This window comes from Nerophis ophidion, linkage group LG12 (assembly GCF_033978795.1).
Source record: "Nerophis ophidion isolate RoL-2023_Sa linkage group LG12, RoL_Noph_v1.0, whole genome shotgun sequence".
In the NCBI taxonomy this organism is placed as follows: domain Eukaryota; kingdom Metazoa; phylum Chordata; class Actinopteri; order Syngnathiformes; family Syngnathidae; genus Nerophis; species Nerophis ophidion.
In genome coordinates this window covers 5,707,084-5,731,416 of record NC_084622.1, presented here as the reverse complement: position 1 = coordinate 5,731,416, position 24,333 = coordinate 5,707,084, and the positions used below count along the sequence as shown (strand labels likewise).

Below are 24,333 nucleotides of genomic sequence, written 5' to 3'. Positions count from 1 at the left end.
TTTAATTTTTTAATTATTTACCTTCCAATTACACTGATAAACAATTCTACAGTAATGAGAAGTACAAGTTTATATCCTTTTACATGGTTACCTGCATTATTATTATATATTAGGATTACATTACTTTATGATCACCGTATAGTTTTTATCAGTTATTAATTCAGTTAAATACAATTATGTAGGTAAAAACTCTGAGTCCGTCTGCATCAAGCCAAATATTTTTAAAGTAGATTATTGCATATTGTTGGAATGTGTGGCACCTTGAGACAAGAATATGGTGATTGACAGTCTCAAAGTAAAATTTGTTTTCTGCAGTTTTATGCATTCATATGTGTAAAATATAAAAATTGCCAATCAATTGGTAATTAGGCCTATTTAAGTTCCTCTTTGGTTTGCCTGTTAGGCTATAACTAGGATTGGACGATAAAATAATAACGTTTTGTATTGTGAATTACATTTTACCCGATTGGAATACGAGGCAGTTTTGATGTAATTATTTTTCCATGTTTTGTCAGATTTAAGGGTTACTAAAGACATTAGCATCCAAAACAACACTAGCATGCACAGCACGTATCAACTCATATTAAAATAAATTCTTCTGTTATGATTTTTTTTCCCCCTATATATATACCAGCTCTATTTTTAACACAAAGCTGAGATACATGCTTGAACAAATATACTTCTGGAGTAAAAAAATAATTGAACTGATATTTAATCTACTCCTGACCAAACTCCTGTCTTTTAATGGCACAAACTAAAAATAAAATCTAGCACAACTGGTAATAAGTGAGGGTAGTGACGTAAATTGTCGAACACTTGGATTGCTGATGCTAATAACAATAATAGTAATAATAATAGTGCTGTGAAATGCTTTAAATCAGGTTAATCACACTTGAATTTAATTAATCGCGATTAATCGCAGTTATTTACCTGCATGCACAATGTAATGATACATTTTTTTAAAATACCCCGGTATTTTGACATGAATGCAATTTTCTTGTCAAAATGTCATACAGAAATTGTTTTTTTTTCTCGAATGCATGGCATGTTTTTGTTTAAAACCTTTTATCTAAAGTCCAATCAGGGTGTATCTTGAATTGAAATCTACCAACGAGCACTCCGGTCGCCGTCTCCTCTCTCATCTTTATTGACATATGCATTGACCTGATCAGTGACAAGATAACAAACTTTCAGGTAACCATCCGCAGGTTAATGTAAAGGACAATCAAAATAAATTGCACAATGAATCTGCGTTTTGTACATGATTAAATGAGATACTGTTTTGTGATTATTCATATGAGTTACTACGGAAACTTTAACAGCCCTCAATAATGTTTTGTCACCTGTAACACATGAGTGTTTCCCTGTTTTTTATAATGTCACAAACAACTAAACTAAGCCGCCTGTAAGTGCTTTGGGAGTTGAGGCTGAGATGCAGGCTGCTTTATTTTGAAGGGAAACTCCCGACTTCCTGCACCAATTTTTTTTCCTACTCACGGAAGCAAACGCGAGTGTGTTTTAAACCATGGCAGACTTGGTAACAAACAACGAAGACAACTGTTTTTAGACAAATGAGGATTCACCACCTTATATTTTTGAAGCTGAATATACTGCGGATGACCTGCAGCTTATAGAAGCCAGCATGAAGAAGAGGCTGAAACGTTAGAGCAGACAGGAGCCGAGAGAGTGTGACATGGTCACGCTACAAATCTGGAAATTTTTCAGCCAAACTATGCCAAAAAAAAATGGAGTGCTTACCCAAATTAGCAAAATGTCCCCAGCCAGCTTGACCAAACGGACTACTATCCATCAACTGAGTCACTATACTATTGATCATGGTGCATGCAGAACATCACCATACACTACAGTACATACACTGTCTGGCTATTTGTGTACAAACAAAACATAAAATAATACTTTACATATACTGTAATATGATTGTTTATGTTTTTCACTCCGTATTGTCAATATATATATATATATATATATATGCACAGTGTTGTGCATTACAAATTCAAACGCGTTTCGAGTTGATGTAGAAGCTAGCTTATCTTCTTATATTCTTTTTAAAAAGTCCTTCTGATATATTTATGTGTGCTAGTTCTAGCTATTAGGCTGTTCTAGTTTTTGTTTTATTTTACTATGCATTTTACCCGTTGGGGGCAGCTATTTGTTGTTCGAGCTTTGTTTTTGTTTTTTTAAATGCACTGTAGCACTTTGAGATTGTTTGATCAATGTAAAGTGCTTTTACAAATAAATCATATTATTATAATTATCTCTCGCTGTTGTTAGCTTTTACAGCTAATACCATAGCATGCTGATGTGTTAGTACGCTAGAAATACAGTTCCTCAGTGTTCACTCTTCCAATAATAATGTTGCTGCAGTGTGGTCTTTATACAGGTTACAGAACATGAATGAAGTATTGTTGACAGTTTTTTAGAGTGATTTAGAGGTAAAATTGTTTGCTCCCACTAGCTGCATTGCTAAGTGCCTAGAACGAGGCAATTTTTATATGTTAAAATGCAGAAAAAAAACAACTAATACCTCTCTCAAAAAGTGTACTCCCCTTGAACTTGAAAATCTACTTGATTTACAGCAAAAGGTGAATTTACTGTAATAAGTTAATGCTCTGATAAAATACCATGATGGGGGTTTGGGACAAACTAGTGATCCTGCACTCGTTAATAATGCACTTGGAACACAATGGCTGTTTTATATGTAAAAGATTAGTGTATCTGCATTTATTTTGAAGCCTTTCTAGAAAATAGATGTTTTATTAGTGGGCTTAATGAAAAAAAAAAGAAAATCGAGCAGGAGGTAAGCAGAAATATGTTTTTGTGCACACAGTGTGTGTGTGTGTGTTTGTGCGCGCGCACGCACGCGTGGCTGATAACATAAGCGAGTGGCTGTCATGCATTTTGTTAGCATCGACACTTTTCTTTGGACAGCCCCGCCGAGAGGGATTGCTTGTCGCGAGGAGGAGATAGTTGTCAGGGTTGTGTTTGTTTGCCCTGAGGATGAAGACTGCCTGCATCTTTCATTCCTTAAAAGATGCAGGGAGGTAAAGTGTGTGGGGGGTGGGGTGGGGGCGTGGAGGTGAGTGCGTGTAGCAATTTCTGCAGCAGGCGGCTTCCTGTGGATCGGAGCGTCCATGCGGGGAAAAAAAGGCACATTTTTTCAAAGCTTCACTTCAGAGAGCACTTGGCCACAAGTCATTTTTACTGCAAGCACATGGATAGCCAGGAGGGGCGGGGTCAGACACAAGAGGTCGCGACAAGTATTCAGCAGAACATGCACTCCATCAACGCATGTTTTTTTATTTGTGTTTTATTGGCAAGGAGGTTGCTGCTTACTCCTGTCTCTCCAGGCTGAAGTGAGACACTGTAGAGTAGTCAGTGTGCAGCTCCTATGGAAGGATACATTCACTGTGAACTAGATGAGGGGAAAAAAAAAAAAATGTTTTAGATGCATTGTTATTTGGACGTCGACGATTTTAGAATTGATTAGTAAATTTCAATAATCCATTTATTTATTGTAAATAAAGGGCACTCAAAGTCCAGTTTTTCACACATTTTCATGAATTTGGAAATTAATTAATTAATCACTTCATTTTTTTTAAGTTCCAAGTGATAAACGCTTAATTGGTGAAATGAAAATAAATGTACAACTGCATCAAAAACTGCATTAATAATCGATTTTTAATCAAATCCTCCTTAATCGTAATCGAACCCTAAGCTGCCCAAAGATTCCCACCTCTACTATCAACACACAGCTATTATTATTCGTGGGGATTTAAGTTTCATTTCAGGTGAATTTCCAACAAGTAGGGATGCTATTTATTTTCTGCTCTTTGTGAATACAGTATGAATTTTAGGTCTTTAGAAACCCTCTACAGTAGGACTGCAACTAACGATAATTTTGATAGTAAACGATTATCCCAACGATTAGTCGACCAATCAGATAATAAAGCGTACACATATTTAATGGCTCTTATCGACTTCCAAACATGTTCTTACTAACAACAAAGATGACGAATTCATTCATAAATATTTGTCCATACTGTAACTGTGCTCTTCATTCAGCTTTTACATAGATTAAAATGACTAATAAAATGTTGTCCATTTAAAAGAAAGGAAAGGCAAAGTGCTAAAAAAAAAACAAAAAAACAATTGCCCTTGTTTACGTATTTGAAAACACTTAAAATAGCAGCAATGAAAACAAACAACAAAACACAAAATCTAACTTCCTCAAAAAGGAAAATAATTTTGTGGTGTTTAAAAAGCTGCACCATGATTTATTGATTATTGATTAACTATTGGCAGTTTTACCAGTCTAATAGACTCAATATGTAGAATTGTATATTTGATTAATTATTCCTTTCTCTTAAATGGACAACATTCTAATAATAATTTACATTTTTGTACCAGCTGTACAAAACAGTATAAATAAATATCTATGAAGGAATGAGTAATTTTTGTTGTTATTAAGCACATGCCTGAATTTAAAAGGTCAATGGAAAAAATTACGCTTTATTATCTGAGTAGTCTACTATTCGTAAAGATAATCGTTGACTAATCGACTCTCAAAATAATCGTTGGTTGCCGCCCAAGTCCAATAATGGCTTAATAGCGGAAAATCGTCCGCTAAAGTTGGCACAAAAAATACGTTTTCTTGTCAAAAACTTGTAGTGAAACTTAGCAAAGAAAGTTCATCCTTCTTGACAGCTCTAATCTGCTTTAGCCCAGTCACTCGCTAGTTTGGTCTGTTTTATTTTGTGTGTTTATTTATTCACATATAAATTTCTGTCTTTCAAAATTCCAGCTTCATTTGACAGCCCCACCCTATTTTTTTTATCTGGTTTCTCCCCGCCTTATCCCCTCAGAGCCCATCTGTCTGAACTTGGTCCATTTCCATTGCTGACCTCATAAAGACAAACGTAAGAGGATTCGTCTCTCGGTTGTGTTAAACCAAATCAGCCTGCCGCTGCCTATAGGATAAAGAGCTTAGATATTAAACATATTAGGCTTTACTAAAAAAAAAAAAAAAAAAAAAGACTATATGCGATGTCCACCCTGTGACCGTAAGCTTTTTCCCGATTAATGCTTACCCTTTTCGGTGTCATTGTGGGAAATACGTCATGTGTCTTTGTCGCCTGTCAGAGCATTTTGTATTCAAGTGTAGCATCGTGTTCATGGTTGTTTTTGTTTCCTGACAAGTTACATTGAAGATGTGCACAGAGGAGGGAGGAAGCTTTTAGCTTTTGCAGTGATTAGAGAAAAGGAAAAGAGAAAGTTGAGTGGAGTTTGACTTTATTTTGAACATGCATGCATACAACATGATACATCACAATTTCCAGTTTCCCTATTCAACATGTTCAAAAAGAAGAATAGAATAGAATACAATGGACTTTATTGTCATTTTATTTGCATATAACGAGATTAAGGACTCCAATTTAAGGTGCGGTAGTGGGAACAAATATGGGATGAAAAAAAAACAACACAAGAAGTAATAAAGATAAAACTAAGAATTGAAATAAACAGACAACTATCCATTAAAAATAATAAGCAATCCTGTACAATATACAAAATACTGTGCAATATACAGAACAAGAAAAGTGTCAGATGTATTGCCCTCGCAGGGTAATATTGCACAGTAGGGTGTTAGTGTAGGATATTGTTCAAACCGCGGCCGAGTCATACCAAAGACTATAAAAATGGGACCCATTGCCTCCCTGTTTGGCACTCAGCATCAAGGGTTGGAATTAGGGGTTAAATCACCCAAAAATGATTCCCGGGCGCGTCACCGCTGCTGCCCACTGCTCCCCTCACCTCCCAGGGGGTGATCAAGGGTGATGGGTCAAATGCAGAGAATAATTTTGCCACACCTTGTGTGTGTGTGAAAATCATTGGCACTTTAACTTTATATTGCACAGTACAGGTTAGGACATTGTATAGGGGTGAATTATTTGTTATAAGTTAGAGTTCAAGATGGTGACATCTCTGGGAAAGAAGCTGTCTCTGAGCCTGTTTGTTCTGGCTCTGATGCACCTGTAGCGCCTGCCTATGGTAGCAGGTTGAACAGGTGGAAGCCAAGGTGTGTACTGTCCTTGGGGATGTTTTTTGCTCTGTTGAGGCAACGGGAGTTGTGTAAATCCTTCAGGGAGGGGAGGGGGCAGCTGATGATTTTTTGTGCAGACTTTATGACCCTCTGGTTTGCGTTTTTGTCTGCTTCAGTGCAGGAGTAGGAAGAAGCAGAGCTGATTTAATCCCGCCCTTTTTCTTTTACATTATTTTTTTTTTTACATAAAGTTTGAAGAGTTTCTTGGAGTGGGTCATCTTAGTACATTGTTTTATTGCTTTATTTAGTCCATTCCATAATTTAAGGTCGTAAGTGTTGTACGTGCGTACAAATGTTTTAAATTACATTTTTCTTTAAGATTATATTTTTCCTCTTTTTTTTATAAGAATTGTTGTATATTCTTGGGTAGCAGGTTATAGTTTGCATTGTGTATAATTTTAGCTGTTTGCAAATCCACTATGTCACGAAATTTCAGTATTTTTGATTCAATAAATAAGGGGTTTGTATGTTCTCTATATCCAACATTATGTATAATTGTAACTGATTTTTTTTGTAACACCGTTAATGAATGAAGTGTATTTTTGTAGTTACTTCCCCATATTTCTATACAATAACTCAGATATGGTAACACTAGCAAGCAGTAGAGAATATGAAGTGATTTTCGGTCTAGAACATGTGTTGCTTCATTCATTATTGACGTGTTTTTTGCTACTTTATGTTGTATATTTTTTACATGAGATTGACAGTTCAATATATCATCAACCACTATACCTAGAAATTTGGTTTCATTTACTCTTTCAATTTTCATTCCATCTATTTGTATTTGTGTTTGACTTTCTCTTCTACTGTTATCAAATAGCATTAGTGTATCCCCAAAAAAAGTAATTAATTAAAAACAAATGTAAAATAAAAGGTTTAAATGAGTAAAAATGATGAAAATATTAAATTAATAAAAATAAATGCATGATTAAATATGTCGTCAATAGTCTTGGCCAAAACGCATGTCCATGTTAAGGACTAAAAATAAGTCATGTATATTTAAATTGGACCTATGATGATTTTCATCCGCATTTAAAATACTTTCTTGTGATCAGGGGTCTTCAATGTTTTCTAGTCCGAGGACCCCCAAACTGATGCAGAGACGGAGTAGGGACCCCCAACTTGTGTAAAATTATGTTTTAAATTCTAAAGGTATCTTATTTTTGTGCTACACTGAAATATTGAAATGATACAGTATAGCGCAACTAATTGCTAGCAGGCAACTTGTGTGCTATATGCTAGCTATCTTAAATGCTAACATGAATCGATTAATATAATTAATTATGACAAAGTTGATGGGTTGGCAACACAGATCTCTCCTGCCACATCTTGTTATTCTCCGGCAGACCAGATGCTAACAGGCTATGTTAAAAAGCGAGGTGGCGATGCATGTGGCGGAAAATCTCTTTGTGACGATCCAAATGTATCCGTATGGGGAAAAATCAGCGACATCAAACCGCACCAGTCTTTGCTGTCACTTTTTGTTTTCCTTAAAAACTCTAAAGGCCTTAGTGGCCACATGCGTGGACAGCATCTTTTAGCTCTTATTTCCAAAATTGTGTACACTACTGAATTGGGGTCTTATGTCGACATTTGGACAATTATACTGCTATCTGGTGGTGTCAGAAGAAAATAACATACAATGGAATTTGGAAAAAAAGTGTAAAAATTAAAATGTTCATGTCACTACACATAAAGCACACATTTGTGTACTTATGAACTAAGTACATCATATCAAAAGGCAATTTTTATTTTTTACTTTAATTAGGGTCAAATTAGCCCACATAGCAAAGAGAAATAAAAACAAGTATGTAAACAAACAGCTTGGGCCTTAAGAGGTTAAAGGGGAACTGCACATTTTGGGGGGAATTTTGTCTATCGCTCACAATCATCATTTTTTTTGCATTCTAACATATAATAATCGGCGCGTTCTAGATAGCTAGCAATGCAGCTATAAGGAGCAAACAATTCTACCTCTAAATCACTTTAAAAATGCATTAAAAAACTGTCAAGAATACTTAATTTAAGTTCTGTAACCTGTATAATAACCAAACTGTTGCAACATTGTTATTGTAAGCGTCTACTAATACATTGGCGAGCTGCGGTATTAGCCGTAAAAGCTAACTACGGCAAGGGATAAAATAGCTTCTACATCAGCACAAAACTTGTTTGAGTGTCTAATACACAACACTGTGATAGAACACCAATCTGTACTGATTGAAAAACATGAACAATCATATTCCTGTATCTGTAAAGTATTATACCATGTTTTGTTTGCACACACCCAGCAAGACAGTGTATGTACTGTAGTTGTAATAACACACATGGCGTGCTGCGTGTATCATGATCAATATTAAAGTGACTCACAATGCGATTACGATTCAGAAGCTACGATTCGATTAAATTATCGATTATTGTTGCATTTTTAATTTCTCTATATTGATAGTTTTACATTTCTTTTTGTTTCACTCAATAAGCGTATATAAAAAAAATATTTATTTGTAATCAGAAACAGTTCAGTTAATTCCCACATTTGTTAAATTAATGAAAATGTGTGAAAAACTGGAACATAAGAGCCCTAAAATAAAGCTCTCTCGGTGAGGTGGCTCCCTGCAGTCAGAAAATTTTTAGAACAGTCTGCGTTACTTTATTTACAGTAAATGAATCGATTATTGACATTAACTAACCATTTCCATAATCATCCATGTCCGTGCATCTAAAAATTATTTCCCCCAATTCTAGTGTTTTGTGAACGATAGGCAAAATTCCCTTATAACGTTTTTTCCTGTCCACGTTCAACATTTTGCAGTTGGCGCTCCGCATTATACACAACAACTCATACCTGACCTTCAAACGCATATGAGACGTTCTTGCTGCCGATTTTTTTATTTTTTTTTATTGTTTGTTGTTTGTGGCTTGTTTGTTGATGAAATGAAAAAAAAGGCCAGACTGCATGGTAATCCCTTACAACCAACCACGCAATCCCTGATTTGTGATGTCGGGCATGCCGCATTGTAAACACATCCAGACAAGGTCATCGCCCTTGAGAGCTGTCGGAGGGGAAGGCAAATGGTGCGAAATGTCTGAGCAATCTTGGATAAATTGAATAAGAGACCAGGACTAATACATGCCGCCCCGAACCCCTACTACCCCGTTCAGGCTCCAAATGTGCCTAATCCCGTCAACAAGTTATTGAATTTAGTTAAAAAACTATTTATCTTCGCCGTGACCCTCGGCTGAACTCCGCTGCAGAGAGATGGCCTCTTCAGCCACAAAGTGCGTGGCGTGAATTATTTTTCAGTAGCTGTGTGGTAGCACTTTGATCTGATGTCTGTACGTTCTCTCGGCGTGTTTGAGGATGAAAACAAACCCTCCTTTGGCGTGGACCCCAACTGGTTGTGTTTTCTTCACTGCTTTACTTCTCGTTTGCACTTTTATTTGAAACAACCTTCCCTCAGCATCTAGTAATCAGTGTTATTTATTGTGATAGAGATTAACTCCAGCCTGATCCACGCCCTCCCACCAACACTGGAGAGATTGTAAACATGCCTCCATGTCTCTATTAAGTGCATCCTAATGAAACTTCAGCTTGTAAATTGATGAGTAGAAGAGACTCATCTGGCATGCCTCAGCGAAATTACTCCTTTTGTTTTTTTTCTGCCTCTGTAGCCGGCGACAGTCTTCGCTGCAGGCAATGTGATTACAGGCATTTTTGTCTGGTGTTTTCCAGCAAAAACAACATCAAATATCTGGAAACATGAACTAATGATGACATTTTTTATGCTAAGAGACCTGACAACCTTCGGGGGCGGTAGGATTAAAAGATTCCAAAGGGTAATTTGACATTTGTTATACAATAACACCTTGGTTGATTTCAAAGTGGGGGAAAAAAAACAACCTATTACTATTATGAGATAATGATAACAAACCGAAAAAACAGCAAATATAAATATATACAGTGCATCAGGAAAGTATTCACAATCCTTCACTTTTTCTACATCATGTTGTGTTCCGACCTTATTCCAAAATGGAACACATCCATTTTTTTCCTCAGAATTCTACAGACAATTCTCCTATAATGACAATGTGTAAATGATTATTTTTTTATTTTGCAAATGTATTAAAAAATAGAACAGAACATTTGTACATAAATAGTCACAGTTTTAGCTCAATACTTTGTTGTTACACCTTTGACAGCAATTACAGTCTCAAATCTTTTTGAAACTCGGCACACCTATCTTTGGACAGTTTTAACAATTCTTCTTTGCAGCACCTCTCGAGCTCTATCAGATTGGATGGGAAGTGTTGGTTTTCATCCAGAATGTGTCTGCACATTGCTTCATTCAGCTTAGTCTAGTCATGGAGGTGACCAAGAACCAGATGGTCACTCTGTCAGAACTACAGCATTCCTCTGTGGAGAGAGGAGAACCTTCCAGAAGGACTACCATCTCTGCAGAAATCCACTTATCAGGCCCATATGGTACAGTGGCCCGACGGAAGCCATTTCTTATGGTGGTGGCAGCATCATGGTGTAGGAATGTTTTTCAGTGGCAAGAACTGGGAGACTTGTCAGGATAGAGGGAACGATGATTGCAACTATGTAGAGAGACGGAGCTTAAGAGGTGATGCAAAGAGGAATAAGTGAAACTGCCCAACTGTGCTCACGCATGAGCCAAACATTGCACTTGCTCCTCATCAATCTGCCAATAACAGGTGCGTGGTCACGCTACCGCCGCCTCCACCTCAGATCCTTTCTGCCATTTCCGCGTCTCCCCCTTAAGAGAACCCACATGGGGATTGCTGACAGAAGATTGCCACTCCTGACAAAGCTGCTAGGTTGGGCTTTAAGGATTTGGCTGCCAGTTGGAAGCTTTAAAGGCCGCATGACTTTTCCGGCAAAGGCTGAAATTCAACACACACTTGCGCAAAGGCCTCTGGAGTTGGTGGCTGACAGTGATTATAAACCCTGGGAATATCTCCCACGTGGTAACCTCATGCGGCTATCAAGAGCTGCACGCCAACCCTCTCATTTCTTGTCAACCATCGCCATGGTAACAATCAGGCTGCACCCCCGTCCGCCTCCCTCCTCACAGAGACCACTCAAACTTGTCAGGGACCATTCAGGATGCGGATTGCCAGGCCATAAACCCGGCAGAGGTAAAAGAGGGCCAATCAAGGAAATGGACCGGCTCCGCCAGATGCCACTTATCATTAGCATCGCCTCCTTTAGCGCTGCACGTTTACATACGGCCACTTGATTTATGTGCATGCTCCAGCTACAAAAAGATTCGAGAAGAAAACCGGCTTAGACATGTTCTGTAATCATGGTCGGGGTGAAAGGCGCCGCAGAACTGCATTTAGAGGCTAATTCTGTGAGAGCAGATGCTCGTGAAAGTGAAGGAGCGACGGGCTTGTCGATGGCTCACAGAAGGAAACCACGCGGAGATGGAAAGTTGTCTTCTCAAATGTCTCTCTGTGTGTGGCTCCGCTGTTGCGGCTTCCATGGCGAGGACATTATGCGCGCTCTAAAATGCTGTAAATTCACAAAAGGGAAAAGAAACCTTTACAAAAATGGATTTGAAATAATAGGAGCAAAACGTTGTTCTTAAAGGGGATGTAGACAAAAGACTACTAGACTCTGCATGCTTCTATTTGCAATTAACGTATTCTCTGGCAAAAGAAAGTTTTAGTACCTGCGGTCTCATCTATAAAGCTTGCCTAGGCACAAGGTGCGTGACATCTTTACTTTCTCCCTGGTGTACACACATCACGATGTGGAACATATGTGAAACCCACACATTTTGTCACTTGCAGTGATTTCCCCTTTTCACAAGTAAAAGCATCTGATTGGCTCTCGTTCATAACTAACCCCGACCCCTCTTTAAATATACTCCATTGAAGCGCTGCGATTGGATATATTTCAAACTACAAGATAAAATCAAATATGACTGGATTTTGGTTCTGTCATGATTTTGGTCTTGTATATATACTTTAACAGGTCAGTTAGTTATGTTAGTGTTAGTCAACCTGCCTTTGTTTTGATTACTTATCATCTTAACTTTCTTTACCTGCTCCGTTGCAAACAAATAAAAAATAAACACAAATAAAATAAACAGCTTCCAGCCCACAGCGAACACAGCTTTCTCTGTGGCACGGCCCAGTCATGCTTACCCCACTTTTGGGACCCCATTACCTTAAGTAAATCTGTATGAAACACTTTTTCTATCAATAAATAATCGTGATTAATAATCGTGATTTCAATATCGATAAAAAATTATTGTGATTATTATTTTGGCCATGTTCATGCAGCCCTAAATGAGACCCCCTATCAGTCGGTATAGGAAGCATTGATACCATATGATTGACATACAGTAAACCGCTTTGTTCTTAGTTTTGCAGACTTGCTATGAACTTTGGGCGTAATAAGTAAGAAATTGCTTGCGAACATTACGCTAACCCACAGTCTCCAGTGACCCGTTTTCTTGCTGTCATTGTTGGCCTTTTAGATAAAATGTTGTCAATAGAGGTGACTGTTGTCCTACGTTGTTGTTGTTTGTCACATTAGTCAAAGCCCATTGGTCGAGCATATTTGCCACATACGCAACAAAAATAAACCCAAACATAAGCAGGACACCGACTCCACTGTCTCCCCTTGGCTGTGGAGCTCAGTTTTCTTCCTGCCCTCAGTTTCCTTTTCGAATAAAATGTTAATCTTTTAAGAAGTGACATTTTAACTTTGGGCAATAAACATATCGTTCGATTCCAAGAAAAAGGAACAAAATTGGGAGAAATGACAACCATAAACACACGCTGACATCACACCAAGTCCTCAGTTTCCACTTAGCTGCAGTGCTTTGTATTCTTGCTGCCTGTCTTTGTTAGAAACAGGGATGCACGATTAATCGGCTTTGCGATTACGAAACCGCAAGAGGCATTTGAGTGACATATTGGCCAGTCAAAATTGTTCCTCTCTTGCCGCAAAGAGGGAAAAAAGACATCTCAGCACCTGAGCGCTGAGATTCTTTTATGATCTTTGGGTCATGACCGAAAGGACAAGATCACGGGTACAAGATCTACGTTCCTATCCTCACCTATGGTCATGATCTTTGGGTTATGACCGAAAGGACAAGATCACGGGTACAAGATCTATATTCCTATCCTCACCTATTTTTGTGATCTTTGGGTGATGATCGAAAGGACAAGATCACGGGTACAAGATCCACATTTCTATCCTCACCAATGTTCATGATCTTTGGGTAATGACCGAAAGGACAAGATCACGGGTACAAGATCTACTATCCTATCATCACCTATTGTCACAAGCTCTGAGTTATGACCAAAAGGTCAAGATCACGGATACAAGCGGCCAAAATGAGTTTCCTCCGCCGGGTGGCGAGGCTCTCCCTTACAGATAGGGTGAGAAGCTCTGACATCCGGGAGGAGCTCAAAGTAAAGCCGCTGCTCCTCCACATGGAGAAGAGCCAGATGAAGTGGTTCGGGCATCTTGTCAGCCGGGCGCCTACCTGGGTAAGTGTTTAGGGAAAGTCTGATCGGTAGGAGGCCACAGGGAAGACCCAGGACACGTTGGGAAGACTTATGTCTCCCAGCTGGTCTGGGAACACCTCGGTATTCCCTGGGGTGGAGCCGGACAAAGTGACTGGGAGAGGAAAGTCTGGGCTTCCCTGTTTATGCTGCTGCCCCCGCGACCCAACCTCGGATACGTGGAAGAAGATGGATGGATGGATGGATAATTAAGGGTCATCTTATGTTTGGGTCAAGGCGATAACAGCATACAAACTGAACCCACAAGCGTTTCAAGATACCTAAATATCAGTCAATAGCAGTTAGTCATACCTCCTCTCTGACCCAGAAGATGTTGTTTTTCGGCGTCAATCTTCAAGCGTGAATGCGGCAACAACAATAATAGCGAGCTGTGTTGTTCAGAGCTTATTGACGCTTAATTTTCCGCTCTTGTGATTATCATCGGCGTCGGAGAGACGCTGATTGATCGGAACCTGCGACAAGCAAGGAGGCGGCCACCTGCGCCCGCCCGCGCCGACACCAGAAAACGCACTTAATTAGTTCCGCGCCAGCTTGCTACACGTCTTGGCGGTGACATCGGCACCTTTGGGGGAAGTTAAGCATGGTCTTCTCGTGTGTTATTTGATGAACACGGGGGAAGAACAAAGAGTTTCTCTTGTCTGACTGTACCATCCCTTTTGAATTGGTCTGATTGGGTGCGGGTTAGCCTCCGGTGCGTGTAATTAAAACAAGCTAGCATCGCTGGCTTTTTCCGTGTTTGTCTTTTAACAAACGTGATTAAGGAGTTTATCACCCAAGAAGATGCTTTTCTTTATGTTGTTTTTTTTTTTTATGTGGCTGCTTCGTGAAGACGGAGTCGAGTACCTCGTCCTCTCCTGACTAAAAGGTAGCGCTGGTTTGATCCTGGGAGGCTGCCACTTATCAGGAGTGTGGTGATACGGGGGGCTCGCTTGCCTCTGAGGAGATTCGGTTCCTTCTCACTGTTAATATTCTCTGCACCTCTCCGCTGCCCTCCCTCACCATTAAGCCGTGTATTAAAGATTCATACGGATCCTCCGCTGCATTCACAAGCATACCTTCTCCTGCACTCCTTAGCACACTGGTGAAGTCCCCTAATAAGGATACTTAGAGTAAATCCCCCCGGCTTCCCTTTTCACGCCGGATTAGCGTTCTCACCCCGGGTGACGAGAACAATCAGCGGAGAGGTGATCAACAAAAGGCCTCCTCATTTGTGAGATGTTTGTTTTCGGATCCAGGAGTTAGTTTTCTTCCTTCTTGTTTTGCTGGATTACCATCCATGACTTCTCTTTTGCATTTGTTCCCAGCAATCAGCTCTCAGGACAAGAAGATGCACACATTAGCAACAATAGCATAGCTTAGTTAGCCTATCCTTTGCGGAAAAACACTATGGTCAAATTGACAGCTAGGAGGTCTGTCGTTGGGTGACGGATAGTTTGAAGAGCCCCAGGTTGAGGGCGTGGTTGGGGCAGGGGCGTGGCTTAGAGGGGAGGAGTATATTTACAGCTAATTCACCAACTCGAGTATTTTATATATATATATATATATATATATATATATATATATATAGATATATATAGATATATATATATATATGTGTGTATGAAATACTTGACTTTCAGTGAATTCTAGCTTGATATATTTATTTTGTTTTAAATATAAATATAGAAAATTCCCCCAAAAAACAAACAAACAAAAAAAAAAACAACAAAAAAAATATATATAAATATAGAAAATTCCGGGCTTCACGGTGGCAGAGGGGTTAGTACGTCTGCCTCACAATACAAAGTTCCTGCAGTCCTGGGTTCAAATCCAGGCTCGGGATCTTTCTGTGTGGAGTTTGCATGTTCTCCCCGTGAATGCGTGGGTTCCCTCCGGGTACTCCGGCTTCCTCCCACTTCCAAAGACATGCACCTGGGGATAGGTTGATTGGCAACACTAAATTGGCCCTAGTGTGTGAATGTGAGTGTGAATGTTGTCTATCTGTGTTGGCCCTGCGATGAGGTGGCGATTTGTCCAGGGTGTACCCTGCCTTCCGCCCGATTGTAGCTGAGATAGGCGCGAGCCCCCCCGCGACCCCGAAAGGGAATAAGCGGTAAAAAATGGATGGATGGATGGATGGATAGAAAATTCCCAAAATTGAAAAAAAAACAAAGCTTTTACAAATAAGAAAAATAAATAATTAGTTATTTCTGTTTTATTTATAATCTGAGCCCGAACGATTTTATTTTTTTTCAGTACTTTATTTTGAAAAATGACCGGATTCTCTCGGTTATGTCTTGGTCACGTGAGCGGCAAAATTTAACCTAGCTAGGAAAATGAGTAAAAAACAGGTTTCTTTTCGAAGGGGAAAAGGCACAGTGAAGAGAGAGAAGAACAGCCTACAACTTTCAACAAAAAGAAAGCTTTTAACAGACAATACCAGGAGTCCTACTTCAACTATGAATTTATCGCAACAGGTGATTCCCAAGCACCGATCCCGCTCTGCATAGTATGTTGCGAGCAGCTCTCTAATGAGGCAATGAAGCCTTCAAAACTGCTTCGCCACTTAGAGACCAAACACCCTGGATTAAAAGACAAGCCCCTGGAGTATTTTGAAAGAAAAAAGCATGAACATGAAAAACAGAAGAAATTACTAAGGGTCACCACATCAGTAGATGAGAAGGCACTGAGAGCATCGTACTTAGTGGCTAATTGTATTGCTAAGGTGAGGGAGAGGAGGAGAGCTTTTGAGTCGACTCGTGCATGCAAACATGCAGAAGGCTTATCTGACGGTTCAAACTGATAACTTTATTTCAGCTGTTGAAAAATAATATTCATAATGACAGTAGTGTGGAATTGCTGGTTCTTGTCATTTGTATATTTTTCCACATGATTTTTTGACTTATGTAATGGGCAGAGAGGAAGTTACCAGAGACTTTGATGTTATACTCATGTTATGTTATTGGCGCAATGTGCTAATAAAGGTTCATATGAGGACACAGTGGATTCACGTTTATTATTTTACTTTTTTCATGACAAAAAAAAATAAAGCTATAGCCAACATTCACCAGGACATGGCAACAGACAATTATTACAGACGGCGTCGCCATGGCTGTAACTTCCTCGTTCTTCTGCTTGTCTCCTTGTGTGTGCAGTTTTTTTTATTAAAATCCCTAGATGTTGTAACGTGATTGGGCAGGCAAGCTGTTTATATTTGTAGTGGGAAAGCGGACGTGAAAACAGGCTGTTTCCACTCATGTCCGCATGGAGCTGGAGGGAGCGTGGCCTCCAGCTCCGGCTGAATTTCAGAAAGATTTTCGGGAGAAAATTTCTTCCAAGAAGAAGGTGCTGAATTTCGGGAGTCTCCCGGAAAATCCGGGAGGGTAGGCAAGTATGTCGCAGGGCCAACACAAATAGACAGACAACTTTCACACTCACATTCACACACTAGGGCCAATTTAGTGTTGCCAATCAACCTATCCCTAGGTGCATGTCTTTGGAGGTGGGAGAAAGCCGGAGTACTTGGAGGGGAGAACATGCAAACTCCACACAGAAAGATCCCCTTGTATTCTGAGGCACTCGCACTAACCGCTGTTTCACCGTGCTGCCCGATTTTTAGGTATAATAAGAGATAACTGGATACACGTCAATAATGAATAAAGCAAAATGTTTTTCTAGACCAAAAAGCACTTCATATTCTCTACTGCGGCCTAGTAGTTAGAGTATCCGCTCTGATACCGGTAGGTTGTGAGTTCAAACCCCAAAGACAATAAAAATGGGACCCATTGCCTCCCTGCTTGGCACTCAGCATCAAGGGTTGGAATTGGGGGTTAAATCCCCCAGGGGGTGAACAAGAGGATGGGTCAAATGCAGAGGACACATTTCACCCCACCTCGTTTGTGTGTGACAATCATTTGTACTTTAACTTTACCATTACTTGTTACCATATCTGATTTATTGTGCAGAAATATGGGAAATAACTACAAATGTGTGCTTCATTCACTAAAAAAGATCAATTAGAATAATACATAATGTTGGATATAGAGAACATACAAATCCCTTGATTTATTGAATCACAAATATTGAAATTCAGTGATTTGGAGCATTTGCAAACAGCTAAAATTATGTACAACGCAAACTATAACCTGCTACCCTAGAATGTACAACAATTATTCTCAACAAAAGAGGATAAATATAACCTTAAAGGAAAATGTAATTGAAAACATTTGAATGCACGTACAACACTTAAAACCTTTAACATATTAGTATGTGGAATTAAATTATGGAATGAATTACACAAGGAAATCAAACAAAGCACCAATATCATTCAGTTTAAGAGACTCTTCAAACTACAAGTGTTCACAAAGTACACAGAAGAACAATTATGATGAACATATTGAACCTTTTTTTTTTTTAGGTAAAAATTATTTATGTATTTATTATTTGTTAACTCATGGCATATGTATTTATTCACTGTTCTGTTATAATGAAATGGGATAAAACTGCTCAAGGGGTAGGATTAAATAAGTTCTGCTTGTTCCTACTCCTTTTCGGACATGCTGTGATGAAACAACTGGAAATATGTAATGCATTACATTGTATTGTATGCATGTTCAAAATAAACTGAAACTGAACAGAACTGAATTATATTCTGCCAGAAACATAGGATGAAGGTGTAACAATACCAATTAAATATTTAATAAATTAACCGCCCAAAGGGAAATAATGGCACCTCCGGTGTAGGGGAGACCCACTGCGTGTAACCAATACTTTGCATTAGCGCAGGTGGAAACACAAAAAAACAAAATATTTGAGAAATCAGACTAACTTAGTCCATGGAAACGCAGTGTATGACACGCTAGCCTGCAGCATCTCTCTAAAATCTCTAAAATCTGCAACAAGGAATCGCTGCTGAATTCCAAACAAGCCAGCTGTGTCTAAAATATATGAGCCCATCACTTTCCTGCCAATAAAAGCCAATTGGAGAGACAGTAAAGTTTGTATAAATGATACAGAGTTAATGCCCTTCATCCTTCTGCCTCCTCAGTCACTCTTCCGTGTTTGCCGCCTCAACGCCGGAGCCTTTAGGCAATTAGGCGAGGCCTCGGGAACACACATTAATCCGGCCATTATATATCTCTATCCCAGTTCATTTATAGTCGGGCTGGTGAAGCATGGGCATTAATTGGCTGTGTTGGATGACACACAGCCAAATGACATTTGCATAGATCATTTTTAAATTGCCAGCCCCCATCCAGCCAGGAGAATGAGGGTCTACTCACACTTGGCCAATGGGTACCATGCCTGTGCCCACTTTGCGCCTATAGCGTGGTTGGCGTGAGTGCACACACTGATCCGCTCCCAAGTGCATGATTGCACGTAAACACATGCATTGCAGGCTAGCCTAGTCTTGGAAGCACGTTTCCTGCTAAGGAAAAATTAAAAACTCAAAATACATATACATTATAACCAGAGGTGGGTAGTAACACGCTACATTTACTCCGTTACATCTACTTGAGTAACTTTTGGGATAAATTGTACTTCTAAGAGTAGTTTTTATGCAACATACTTTTACTTTTACTTGAGTATATTTTTAGAGAAGAAACGCTACTTTTACTCCGCTCCATTTATCTGCAATCAGGTCGCTACTCGCTACTTTTTTTTTTTATCGATCTGTTAATGCACGCTTTTTTTTTTTTTTTTTGTCAGACACGCATTCAAAGTAGGAACTACGCATGCTTGCGTTTCACCAATCACATGCAGTCACTGGTGACGTTGGACCAGGTGGTCACGTGACCGTCACACGTAGAACCCGACATGTTGAAAAACTTATTGGGGTGTTACCATTTAGTGGTCAACTGTACGGAATATGTACTGTACTGTGCAATCTACTAATAAAAGTTTCAATCAATCAAAAGTGTAAAGGAAAAAAGACACTTTTTATTTCAACCGTACTTCCCGTCAAAAGCCCAAAGACTGATCGCACAGTTCCTGTCTTCACAATAAAAGTGCCTCTCCATCGCGCCTGCGCTAACAAAATAAGAATCTCCGAAAGCCAGCGCAAACAAACTAGCAAGCTACGGAATTTTCCGCCAATGTATTTCTTGTAAAGTGTATAAAAACGAATATGGAAGCTGGACAAATTAGATGCCAAAAACCAACGACTTTCATGATGTATTTGACAGGAAGGAGAAACTTTTTTTCTCCTCCATTTGAAAACCGGGACGTTATCAGCACTATCCTGTCTGATTCCAATCAATGCAAGTCATCAGAATCAGGTAATACATCAACTTATATTCTTGTCTTCATTAAAGATAGGAATCTATATGTTAAACATGCATGTATATTCATTAAAACACCTTTAACATGTGAACAAAAACGGCAAAATAAATAAATATAAAGTATATACTGTATATATATATATATATATATATATATATATATATATATATATATATATATATATATATATATATATATGATATGTGTGTGTATGTAAATTATATATATATATGATATGTGTGTACGTATATGTATATATGAGGTAGATCACCTCGACTTGGTCATTTTTTAAGTAATTGATTAATGTTGAAAAAGTTATTGGGGTGTTACCATTTAGTGGTCAATTGTACGGAATATGTACTGTACTGCAATCTACTAATACAAGTTTCAATCAATCAATCAATGCCTACTGAGCCTATGGTGCTGTTAAGTTATTGTGGCTCAATTTGCCTTAATTTTAATTTTTTATTTTAATGTATTATTATTTAATATATAATATTGTTTTAGTTGCTTAAGAGATATTCCTGGCTCTGAATTTGCTCATTGCTATTTTTATGTTTTGTGCATTATCTGTTGCCGTAATTAAACGAACAGGTTACTCATCAGTTACTCAGTACTTGAGTAGTTTTTTCACGACATACTTTTTACTTTTACTCAAGTAAATATTTGGGTGACTACTCCTTACTTTTACTTGAGTAATAAATCTCTAACTGTACTCTTACTTGAGTACAATTTCTGGCTACTCTACCCACCTCTGATTATAACTAAAAAAACACGCTTGCTTTCCCAATAAGACATGTCATTTAATTAACTTAACGCATCGACACATTTCATGATATAAATTAACTACAAAGACCCAAAATAATTGAATGCGGTCTCATTGTGTAGTTGTGGCATTTTTTATTTTTGGGATCGCTCCTTAAAAGCTCACAATGGTTACAGACGCATTTCATTATACAAATTAAATCCAAATATTTAAAGTAATCCAAAAGTCAAAACCCGTAGCACGTCCGCTCACCCGGACCTCCAGGTACATTTGCATGCGCGATAAAGACATGTCATTTTATTTATCTGATCGCCCCTTGCAAGTTCTAAATGACCCGATTTTGTAATGTCATTAAAAAGACAATTCACCAAATATTTCAAAAGTCCATAGTTTGCTCCCTCACTGGTGACTATATTTGTGTACGTAATAAAGATCTGTCACTAAAATAACGTGATCACTCTTTGCAAGTTCTTTATGGAAACTGACACACTTGATGACATAAACCAGATAAAAAGATTCCAAACAATACAACGCTGGCTCACACACAACTACGTGTGTGTGCACAAGAGACTTCCGCACACACTCCGTAATTGCTCCTTGCTCGTTTTTTAATGGTAACTGACACATTCATTGTACAAATGAAATCCAAAGACTAAAAATAATCCAAAAGTCAAAACCCATGACATGCTCACTCACCCGTGACTCCAGGTACATTAGCATGCATAATGAAGACATTGTATTTACGTGATCACTCTTTACGAGTTCTCAATGGTAACTGACCTATTTTACAACGAAATTCAAAGGCTTCTAATAATCCAATAGTCAACAGAGTAGTGACTATATTTGTCATTTAAAATAATGTGATCCCTCCTTTTAAGTTATTCATGGTAATCGACACAAATTTGTCCAAAAATAGTCATCTCCGTTGTCTGTTAAAGTCTGTCATGATTAGAAAACACACTTGCGATTGATTCCGGGAGTAGGAACAAATTTGTTGCAGGAAATCGGAAGTGAGGAAGTGCGCTGCTATGGAAACGGAAATAAATGCACCGAAGAATTAGTTCCGGCTGTGCATAAAAGGAATAAATTACGGTAAATATTGAACATATCACATATTGTTATGGTGTCTGTTACTACTCTCTCTCTCTCTCTCCCTCTCTCTCTCTCTCTCTCTCTCTCCCTCTCTCGCTATATGTGAATATATATATATATATATATATATATATATATATATATATATATATATATATATATATATATATATATATATTTACTTGCAATGTGTATATTGTACATATTGCATATTGTTATGAAGGTGTCTGTTACAACATTTTATATATATATATATATATATATATAAATATATATATATATATATATATACATACTTGCAGTGTGTATACAAACAAAATTACATAGTGTTATGAAGGTGTCTGTTACTAAATTTTATATCTATATATATATATATATATATATATATATATATATATATATATATATATACATATATATACTTGCAGTGTGTATATTGTACATATTACATATTGTTTTGAAGGTGTCTGTTACTACATTTTCTATATATATATATATATATATATATATATATATATATATATATAAATATATATATTTTTTAATTAATTAATTTATTTATTTATTTATTTTATTTTTTGCAGTGTGTATGTATATTGTACAGATTACATTTTGTTATGAAGGTGTCTATTACTAACCTGACTCTCGCCAGATACTTGTTGTTTGCTGAGCTCCACACAAGGATCTGGGCTCGAGGGCAATGCAAACTCCTTCAAGATAACAAAAAATAATGGACCAATAAGGATGGCTGGGTGGGATTTCATAGACGTGCTATTGCAACTGTTTTGTCGAATCTATCGAAAATTCATTCTTTAAAAGATGAACACAGAATTGTTTTGAAGGTGTTCATTCACTTTTCGCTCTGTCGTTATCCAATATGTCTGCTGTTCTGTTTTGGATTTCCCAGCGTTGCTCTCATCAGCGTCACGGGTTGATTTCTATGTGAGTGGTTGAAGTAGCATGTCATTCAAGATAACGGACAAGTAGTTTATCCAATACAATGATTTTTTTTTTACAAGGCCCCCTCTTCTGAAATACCTCTCCTATTGAGAGGTCCCAGATCCTTGTGTGGAGCTCAGCGAATTACAAGGATCTGGCGAGAGTCAGGTTAGTCTGTTACTACATTATATATACTTGCAGTGTGTATATAAAATGTTGGTGGAGAGTTTTGAAGTTGTTTTAGAGACTTTGAAGGCTACATCGGTGACTCACATATTGCAAGTGTATTTATCATCTTTAAAATCGTCCCAAAAAAAAAAATGACACGCGTTCTTATCTCTCATAGTGATTGTGAACACAAATAATTGCAGTTTCTCTTTAAATGATCTTTTGAGATGCTCCATTTTGAAATTAATGGGCATCAGCAGACCTGGACGCCCAAGACGGGTGATAAAGTGGGCATCCAGGGTTCTCCCCTATTCCTAAAAGACTTTCCCTTGAAATTAATTCCAAAAGAAATGGAATTGTCCATTTCACTCGATGTGACTCCACTGCAGATTTGGAAATGAATGGGTGTGAAGCTGCTGTCCTGGAAACGGAGGTTTTGTCCCGGAATAAAATTCATGGGCGAGTGCGAGCGTGGGCCAGCAGGTAGGAGTGGATAAGTGGCGGACGAGAAAGTAAGGTGCACGGGAATAACAAGTGAAATTGAACACCCTGACCTTGGCTCGATCGTTTTCAAGATGGCCCGGGCGATAATTCCTCGCTCGCCGCCAGGCCCTGTCGACCAAAAGAGCGAGGGGGCGGCTGTAATTATTGCCAGAAAGCTCAGAAAGGAGATAAAGAGAAGGAACCTTCGCTGGCAGACGTCAGCTCTATCTCCGCATCTTAACGTGAAGCTGTCGCCGGGTCAAGGCTGGCGTTTACGGTGCTGACCACGCCGGCCTCCGTTCAGCCCACAGGGTGATGCTTTCTGCTCTGTTTGACACCGTGTTGCTCCGTGCATCTGACATGAAAGATAACTTTTATCGCCCGTCCGTCGCCACCTGGCTGCTTATCAGGCAATCTGCAACCTGATTAAACCGTTTTTTTTTTGTTAGCGAGGGGGTCTAATTCCCTATGACCTTTGTGCCTCTGCATTTGATTGCAAATGGTAATCACTGTAAGCCTGAACGATTCATCAAAAAAGAATCAAAACGGAGACGCCTCGCCATTCATCAAGTTGCTGTAGGCTAACATCACGTTGAAATGCTATAAACGTTTCTTCTTCGGCGTGGCGCAGTGGGAGAGTGGCCGTGCGCAACCCCGAGGGTCCCTGGTTCAAATCCCACCTAGTACCAACCTCGTCACGTCCGTTGTGTCCTGAGCAAGACACTTCACCCTTGGTCCTGATGGGTGCTGGTTGGCGCCTTGCATGGCAGCTCCCTCCATCAGTGTGTGAATGTGTGTGTGAATGGGTAAATCAATCAATCAATGTTCATTTATATAGCCCTAAATCACCAGTGTCTCAAAGTAATGTCAAAGCGCTTTGAGTACCTTGAAGGTAGAAAAGCGCTATACAAGTACAACCCATTTATTTATTTATTTATTTAAA

At 38.6% G+C, this 24,333-nt stretch overlaps 1 protein-coding gene across 5 annotated transcripts in view; it reads left to right on the top strand.

The window, feature by feature from the left end:
* plxnb2b (plexin b2b) overlaps nucleotides 1-24,333 on the top strand; it is a 523,376-nt gene that overhangs the window by 274,317 nt on the left and 224,726 nt on the right. The window lies entirely within an intron of this gene.